This window comes from Ananas comosus, unplaced genomic scaffold (genome assembly GCF_001540865.1).
Source record: "Ananas comosus cultivar F153 unplaced genomic scaffold, ASM154086v1, whole genome shotgun sequence".
NCBI classification, from domain to species: domain Eukaryota; kingdom Viridiplantae; phylum Streptophyta; class Magnoliopsida; order Poales; family Bromeliaceae; genus Ananas; species Ananas comosus.
The window spans coordinates 14,470-23,771 of record NW_017891169.1 but is presented as its reverse complement, the minus strand read 5'-3'; the positions used below and the strand labels follow the sequence as shown (position 1 = coordinate 23,771).

The 9,302-nt window shown below is 25.7% G+C and overlaps 1 non-coding gene across 1 annotated transcript; it reads left to right on the top strand.

Annotated features, from left to right (window-relative positions):
* Nucleotides 1-872: 872 nt before the first annotated feature.
* On the top strand, nucleotides 873-945 carry TRNAR-CCU. The gene has a single exon. It is a non-coding gene; the product is annotated as a tRNA-Arg (tRNA).
* The last annotated feature ends 8,357 nt before the right edge of the window (nucleotides 946-9,302 follow it).

The window sequence follows — 9,302 nt, the reverse complement described above, 5'->3', positions numbered from 1 at the left end:
TATAAATCTATAAATAAATCTATATGAATCCCCAATATTTTTTGCCGCATGGCAAGTTGTCATTCACCATCACCATCATTTGATTCTTTCTATTTTCTTCTTCAAACTTTCAATTAATATATTTAGTTAATTAATACATCCAAACGTTATCATTACCAAATTTTCAATGGCAAGTTGTCCTTCATCTTCACCAGTATTTGACACTTTTTTTTTTTTATCAAACTTTCAATTAATACATTTAATTAATACATCTAAACGTTTTCACTACCAAACTTTTTCTCCATCAGATTTTTCATCTCCAATTAAGTCATCAATACTCTCTTTCTCACTTTTTCCCATACACCGTAGCTTCCCTCCCTCCCTTTCTCACAAATGCGCGCCTATTATCCCCATCCGCCGTTGCCGAAGGAATCGTCGTCATTTTCACTATCAGCATCGCCAGAGAAAGCGTTGTCGGTTTCATCCCTACTACCAATAGTGAGTGATCTCTCGTGATTGTGTCAAGTAAGGAATACAAGAGAATATTTGATGTTATCTTATTATTAATTACTTTCATAATTTTTACCCGCTGTGAACCGCGGGTTCTTTCACTAGTTTAATATCAAAATCAGATTGCTAAAGAAAAGCGTGAGATGTGTGTTATACCACCTACTGATAGAATAAGGCTATCGTGCTCTTTCAATGAGGATCGTCACGAGAAAATTTGCTCCACATTTCTTAGTGAAAATCAGGAAACATATTGAGGGCAAATTTGAGTTGATTCTATTTTTCGTTCTATTTGGGAGAATTTGGCATTGTGCATGGTAGTTAGGGAGGAATAATATATATTTAAATTATCTAATAAATATGTTTATCCACCATAATAGAAATGAGCGCCTGTAGCTCAGTGGATAGAGCGTCTGTTTCCTAAGCAGAAAGTCGTAGGTTCGACCCCTACCTGGCGCGAGAATTTTTTCATTCATTTTGCATTCAAATATTAACTTTAAATTTTAATTTAGATTGTACTTCATAAATTACTTTTTCAAATATTAGGCCAACAGCCCTATAATTGCTGTATTAATTTTAGTAGAAAGTTAGCACACAAATAAATAATAATAATAATAGGCCAATTTGCATAAAAAAATTCACTTATTTTGGGCTTTTACAAATCAGACCACCTTTTTTCATTTTTGTAGATTCGATTCGCTTTTTCAGCAAATTGACCAAAATACCCTTATATCTTTTTCTCTCTCCTCTTTTTTTCTTATTTTTTTCTTTCTCTTCCCAGAGAGTGACGAAGGCGGAGGAGGCGGCTCGTCCGGCGCATCCTTACCCTCGCCCGCACACCCCCGCACTTTCCTAATTGTTTTATTTTTTTTCTCCTCTTGTCACGGTGCGGCCTCTGCAGGGTCGGAAACGAGGAAGGTGCGGGGGTGTGCGGGCGAGGCCGCTCTTTGGGAAGAGAAAGAAAAAAAGAACGATAGAAAAAAAGAGGAGAGAGAAAAAGGTATAAAGGCATTTTAGTCAATTTGTCGAAAAAGCGGACCGAATCTGCAAAAACGAAAAAGGTGGCCCGGTTTTGCAAAAGCTCAAAATAAGTAAATTTTTTATGCAAATTGGCCATAATAATAATATGTTCTTTAATTATTTTGAAAAAATCTTGGAAAGGATTAGGGTGATAACCCACCGCAGACGGCATTCTCCCTAATAATGTGAACTAGGATAGTAACCTGTGCGATGCATTGTGTATTTTTTTAATTTTAGAAAATAATTTTGATCCGAAATAATTTAATAAATTCAAAGAAAACAGTTAGGAAAATAAGAAATTGCATTATTGCAGAATCAATTCAACTAAATACTTCCAAAATTAGAATAAGGATTAGCAAAAAAAAAACTGTTTGCAGATTAAAAAGAATAAAGTATTCGCTAAAAATAAAAAAGTCTGTCAAAAAACAATTATGATCTGAAATGATTAAATAAATTTGAAAAAAAAAGGGTAAGAGAAATATAAAATCTGTATTAGTGCGTTACCAATTCAACATTTTACCTGAATTTAGGCTAAACTAAATACTTATAAAATTAGAATAAAGATAAGCAAAAAATTAGAACTGTTTGAAGACAAAAAAAAAAAGAGTATCCGATAATAACAAAAGAGCATGACAAAGTTTAATAAAACATAACACAAATATACAAAAAAAAAAAGAAAACTGCAAGAAAAAAGAATTGTATTAGTGCAGAACCAATTAAATATTTTATCCAAATTTAAGCTAAACTAAACACTTATCGAATTAAAATGTGAATGAGAAAAAAGCCAGAACTATTTGAAAATAAAAGAAAAACAAAAAAATATTGAACAAACTTAACAAAACATAATATGAATTTACACCCCACGGCTCTCCACAGAGAGCATACAAAGCTCTCCTCTTTGACATAACCGGGGGCCCCATATCTCCCCATTTAGAACTGTGGGCCCCACATCCCCTGTTTAAAGACCTCCCCATAACTGCGGGCCCCACAAACCCCGCAAAGAGCAAAACTATAGGCCGCACAACCGTGGAATGTGGAGAAGCCCTCGCGGTCGCCAATTCATAAGTTTATAAATGCTTGTTTGGACAACACGACCGGTATTGTCAATGATTAGAAGCATATCTTGTTCATTAACATTCCAGAAATATTCTGCGAAGTCAAACTAACTCTCATACGAGCTCTTGATGGTTCATTCATTTGACCATAAATTAAAACTACTTTATATTTTATATGTTATTCGCGAATTATTAAAAATATGAATAAAAAATTTATAATTTTATTTTTAAATATAAATTATTTTATATTTTATATTTTATACGGAATCTGTTTTTTAAGCCGAATTTTTCAACGAATTTCGAAATTAGAAAACGAATTCTTTACGTATTATATCCGTACCGAATTTTTGCCGAATCCGAATTAACTAACTATGCTTGTATACACAATGCACGTGCATGTTTTGTAGAAATTTAATTTTTTCAGGTGGAAACAAGTTTTGTTCAAAATTTTTTAGGTGAGAAAGCGACATGGAGGTTTACTTTATCAATGAAATATCTTGATAAAAAAACGTGGACATTAAAGAGATTTTTTTGAATAACATGAAATGTGAAATATAGTATATACAGAAAAGAGTAATTACGAAAAAAAATTTGTGACGAAGAGTCTGTTTATTATTATATAATATCAAATTTTTTAATAGCTTAAAAAAATTTCAAATTTGTGACGAAGAGATCTAATAGCTTAAAATTATCATATAATATCAAATTTTTTAAAAAAATAAAAATATCCGTCGGTTGTTAGATTTTTCATTAAACAAAATTATAAAACTATATATTTTTTATAATAGTATGGATATGTATATATGTTGAGTAATGCTTCTATACTTTTTTTTTTTTGTTACCGTTCATTCACAGTGTATTCAAGGCTCAGATTTAGGTTTTTTAAAATTGTGACCTGCATATAGGTCACTTTGGAGGTACCGGTTACCAGTACTAAAAAGAATATTTTTGTCTTTTAATATATGGGCAAATTAGTCATTTACTCTACTATATTTTCAAAATTTTTATTTTTCTTTGTTTCCTTTTTCTTCATCTATCTTTCCTTTCATAATTGGCATTTCATATAAGAAAAATTTCAAATGATTGACAATATGATCATTAATTTTAAACTTTAAATAGTAATATGAAATTTCTCTAATTTAAATTTCACTTTTAAATTTAAAATTTAATATTATATTCAAATTATATTTTAAAAATTTAAGTTCATATAAATACTTTGAAATATGGTAAACATAATAATTGTTTGAATTTTAGTCTTCTAGTTTAGGTTTGGTTTTGGTTTCGAAAAATTGTCATGTTTTGAATTGAATATGAATTTTGAAATCCGTGAGTTCGGAAATAAGTTTTATGATGTTAGTCAATTCGAATTCAAATTCTTAAACTATTTTTTTCTCACCAATAATTCTAATCTTTTAATTATATTTTAAAATTATATTAAAATATTATTAGCTCTAACAGTGAAATTATCATTCTGTTATAAAATATTTATTAATCTTACCGGTTCCAATTGTTCTTAATTTTTCAGTTCAATAAATTAAATCAGATACTGATAAATAGTTCAAAATCTGATCAGTTAAATCAGATCGTTCAAATCTATTTTTAAATCATTGAATTTAAAATTTAAATAGTAATATGATAATTCCTCTAGAGAAATCTAGTGTAAAATCTTACTCTCTAAGTTTTTTATGCATTACGTTTTAAATGGTGCGAATAAACTGTATTTTAAATCTTGGTAAATTTTAATTTTAAATAGTAATATGAAATTCCTCTAATTTAAATTTCACTTTTAAATTTTAAATATTTAATTTTTAAAATTTAAATTCATCGTATTTAGAAATAAAACTATTCTAAAATTCTATAATTTAAATTAATGCATAATTTGAGAAACACTAAAACATTTAAAGTAGATTCCTAAATTAATGCTAATAATGCATAAATTTGGTTAATCAATTCATTTCCTAAATTTAGTGCTAATTAATCATAAATTTAGGACCTCAATTAAAATTTCTTTAAATATTGTATTATTTAATTACAAGCTAACCTTGAATAAAATAATTTTTTTACCTGCTAAGTATTAAAGTTACATTTTTACCGCTATTAATCAACGGTTAAGATCTTTTTTATTTTTTTAAAAAAGTACCCGAATCATTTTTCATTATGTTTTAATTATCAAAGAATATCTTCTAGTAGTTCAAAATAATACATATAAAATAAAATTTAAAACAAAATAAGAGCCCATAAATAAAAAAATAATAATAAAAATATTTTAGAAGATAGAGACCTGATGTACATAGTCCACAAAGATAATAGTTTGAGGATTATTCGAATCGACACCATGGGGCAAGATGTATCCATCTCACCCGCCCAAAAAAAAACCGGGGTCCTTACTATGTATGATTACCATTCAAAGTATAGTTTCTAATTTTTCTTTGAATCAACGAAAAAAAAAGAAAAAATTGGTGCCCACAGGAACAATTTTAAGGATTAATCGGATCCGCGTTGACCCTCAGATCAAAATTTGTTGAAAACGTACGGATTATCGTGCCATGTAGCAAGTGACGTCATACAAACTTTGGTACAATGAACGAGGAATCCTTCGGTAAAGTCTTCGGCGTCAACCCCCCAAGGGTTATACGCTTTTATATCCAAACAAAAATTCGATATGTTAGGTATAACGCGGTAAGGTGGAAATAATAGTTTACACTCAAGCTTGTTCCCACCTACTGGGGAGAGAGAGAATTTTATTTTAAAATTTAGAATTTAAATTTTATAATTTTAAAATTAGAATTTAAAATTATAAAATGTAATTTTAAAGTTTAAAATTTAAATTTGATATTATAAATTTATAAATTTTAAATTTGATATTTTATATATTTCAAATTTAAATTTGGTCTCAAATTTAAAATTTAAATTTTAAAATTTATAAATTAAAAGTTAAAATTTTTAATTTAAAATTATAAGTTTAAAATTTAAATTCAATTATAGGGGTAATATCATTATTTTCTATTTATAAACATCAACTATTTCTCTTATTCCCAATAACCATTCAAACACAATTTTTCTAGTTCCAGCTTATGCTCATATTTTTAATCCAAATAAAAAAATATCCTTATTCTTATAAAAACTCATACTTATACCTATCCCCGGTACAACTAGTTCCTACTAATTTTCGAATCAAATGAAGCCTTACGTATCGTTTGGTTTGAGATATAGGTATAAATTAAGGTATAAGCCATGATTAGATCAAAGACAAATGAAAATTAGGTTATTCCTGGAAATAAGAAAAATAGCGTTTGGTTAGATAAGATGGAATAAGAATTAAAGTGAGTAGTTATAAATAAAAAATAATAATATTATTCTTTTCTTTATATTAGAATTTAAATTTTTATATTTTATATTTATATTTTAAAATTTAAAATATAAACTTTTAAATTTTAAAATTCAAAATTAAAATTTAAAATTTTAAAATCTCAAATTTATAATTTAAAAAAATTTTAAATTTTAAATTTTAAACTTTAAACTTAAGATGAAATTTTAATTTAAAAATACAAAATATCAAATTCTAAATAAAAAATTTAAAATATCAAAGTTTAAAATTTAAAATTAAACATTTCAAATTTTAAATTTTAAATTTTGTATTTTACAAAATATAAATTTTAATTTTTAAACTTATGAAATTTAAATTTTATAACAAATTAAAAATTCTCTCTCACTCTCTCTCTCTCTCTTCACGGGTGGAACAAGCTGGGTTATCCCAGCTTGTTCCACCTTGAGGTGGGAACACTAGTTTCCAGCCACCCCAACGGGCTTTTCTAAAATAGCTCATTAAAAAGAGAATTAGTATTCCACCACCATTTTTTGTTTGCAGTTGAAGAATAAGAGTGGAATCTATCTTATTAGAGAACATTGAGCACCAACGAGAGGTGACAAAGATTTCTACATATCCGACCAAATCGGTCAATAATATCACAATCCAATAAATCAGTCCAAATCGGCTTACTAATAGAATGTTCCGATATGGTATAAAATTTAGCTTTAGACAATGATCCAATGAGAAGAATAACTGGAACTATGTTATCGAATTTCTTAATACCAGTTTCTATTAGAAATTAATTCTCCAACATTTAATTCCTTATCACCAAAGGATTTCTTAGTACACTTGAAAGATAAACCATAAAATATCCCCCATTGCGCGGACCATAAGTCCAAAAACCCTTTTTTGCTTTTCCCCGTGAGAAAACAAATTATTACCAAAATTATTAGATTTGCTTGAATTTTGAAATAGAGTTATTAAAATAATTTAACTTTACTAATAAAAAAAGGTTAATGCTGAGGGAGTTATTTCAAAATGACTTATAGTTGAGGGCACAGTATATTTAATTCTTATTAGATTAAAGTTTTATTTTAATAAATGTAATCTATTATATTTTTTAAAAAAATATATGCATAAAAAATTAATTAAAAAATTATCAGTTAAGCTTCAAATATTTTGTAATTAATAATATCAAAAATATTTTTTAATAAGAAAAAAATTGACCAACCGTCCCTAGAGCAAGTGGCAAAGGGCTTGGTTTCGAATCCTAGTTGATTTATATTTCCAGCTAAATTTATTTCTAAATGAAATAAACGAAGTGGGTAGCGACCTATCTCTCAAAAAAAAAAGAAAAAAAAAAGAAAAAATTGTATCAATTTATAATATTTTATATGTATTAGAAAGAAAAGAAATTAAACGTAAAATTTTATTAAATGTTTATGCATATAGAGGCCCATCTTAACTATAACATAGTAATCTATTATCGTAATTAGAAATGTTATTTATTTGTTTTGTTATGTTTATTCAAATGCTTATAAAAAAGAAAAGACCTTAGGTATTATAAAATGTTATTAAATAATTAAATATGTAGATTAGATTAATTATACTGTAATAATCTATCATCATTTTAAGTGCTAAATTTTATGATAATTAACTATAATAAGTAATAACATCTCTCCGCGGCATTGGTTCCCTTAACTAATTTTTCATTAAACAACCAACGGTTAAATGTGTAAGACAATGAAAATATATTAATTAATTAATTAAATATAAAGTATGATTTAAAGTTTTAATTAGTTAGTAAATTATTTTAGTTAGATAAATAGTAAAAAATTAATTAGATTAACAGAATTATTAATGGTTGATAAATATAAATATTAATTTATGGATAAACACATTAAATTATTAATAATTAATTAGGTAATTAATTATAAAGAATAAAAAAATAAATTATTATTTTATTATTTAGACAGTGCATAATTATTTAAATATATTAATTAGATTAATTAATAATTAAATATTATAGTTAAAATTAAATTTAGATTTTAATTAATCTTGTTCTCACTCGGGGTTAAGTATGTTTCAGAAAAAAAGATGAAACAACAGTTCCAACCTCATATCGGATTATACCAATTTATTTTAGAGAGCCGAAAACTGCTGGTTTTAAATACCAAATACAATATTTAGGAACAAAGAAAGGAATAAGAGCTTATTTCCTTTTTTGTTTGGGAAACAAATGCTACTTAATTACAAGTTTTTAAACTTCGTGTGATAACAGTATGTCCCTATATTCTTTGAAAGCGAGGTGAGAACTGGGAACTTGGTTAATGATGGGTGTTTAATTTATCACGATCTTCTAATCAAGGGAAAAAAAAAAAACTTTTAACAGAATATTGTGTCAGTTCTGGGTACTCGTGCTCCAAGTTTTTTTTCTTTTTTTTATAAAACTCATATTTTTAATTTTAAAATTATAATTTAAAATTATAATTATAATTATAATTTAAAACTTTAACATTTAAATGTCAAATTTAAAATATAAATTTTTTAATTTAAATTTAAAATTTAAAAATCTAAATTTCATATTTAGAATTCAAAATTTAGAATTTTAAATTTAAATAATACTTTAAAATTTAAATTCAAAATTTTAAATTTTAATGTATTATTTAAACTTTAAAATTAGATTTTAAAGCAAATATAAAATTTTAAATTCATTTTGAGATTTAAAATTAAAAATTAAAATTATTATTTGCGAACATTTTTTTTTACCAAATAGTTTTATAAAATTTATTCAAAAAGAAAAAACTTTCCTACTAAACTCAACGAATCACTTTTCTGTTAGACTCAGTTAAATATTTTTATAATTTTTAACCGAAACCAATTCCCCAAACAAAAATTAATTCTCCAAAAATTATTTTTTCAAAATTAGATCAAACGTCCACTATATGCTATATTAATTTAAATAAAAAGTTAACACACAAGTAAATAATAATAATAATAATAATAATAATAATAATAATAATAATCTGCTCTTTAATTATTTTGAAAAACTAATCTTACAAAGGGTTGAGTTGAAGCATTGAAACCTTTTTCTAGCCATTTTTATTCTACCTTTTATCTTTGCTACTTTCGTACAGTATATTCTATATTAATTTGGGAGAAAAATTACAGTGGTGTTTGGTTTTTCAAAAAATAAATTGTTTTTTAAAAAAAATTATGGAAAAAATTATTTGTCATAGGTTTTGATTTCTGATAAAACAAAAAATCTACAAAACAAAAAATAATTTTTTTATGAAATCTGAAAAATATTTAAATTTTTAGCAAAACCATTTTCTTCTGAAAAATAAATAGACGAAAAATATTTTTCTAATAAAAGAGAAAAAAGAAACCACAGGGGAGCAAATTGGTACATTTTAAACCATATGGGGGCA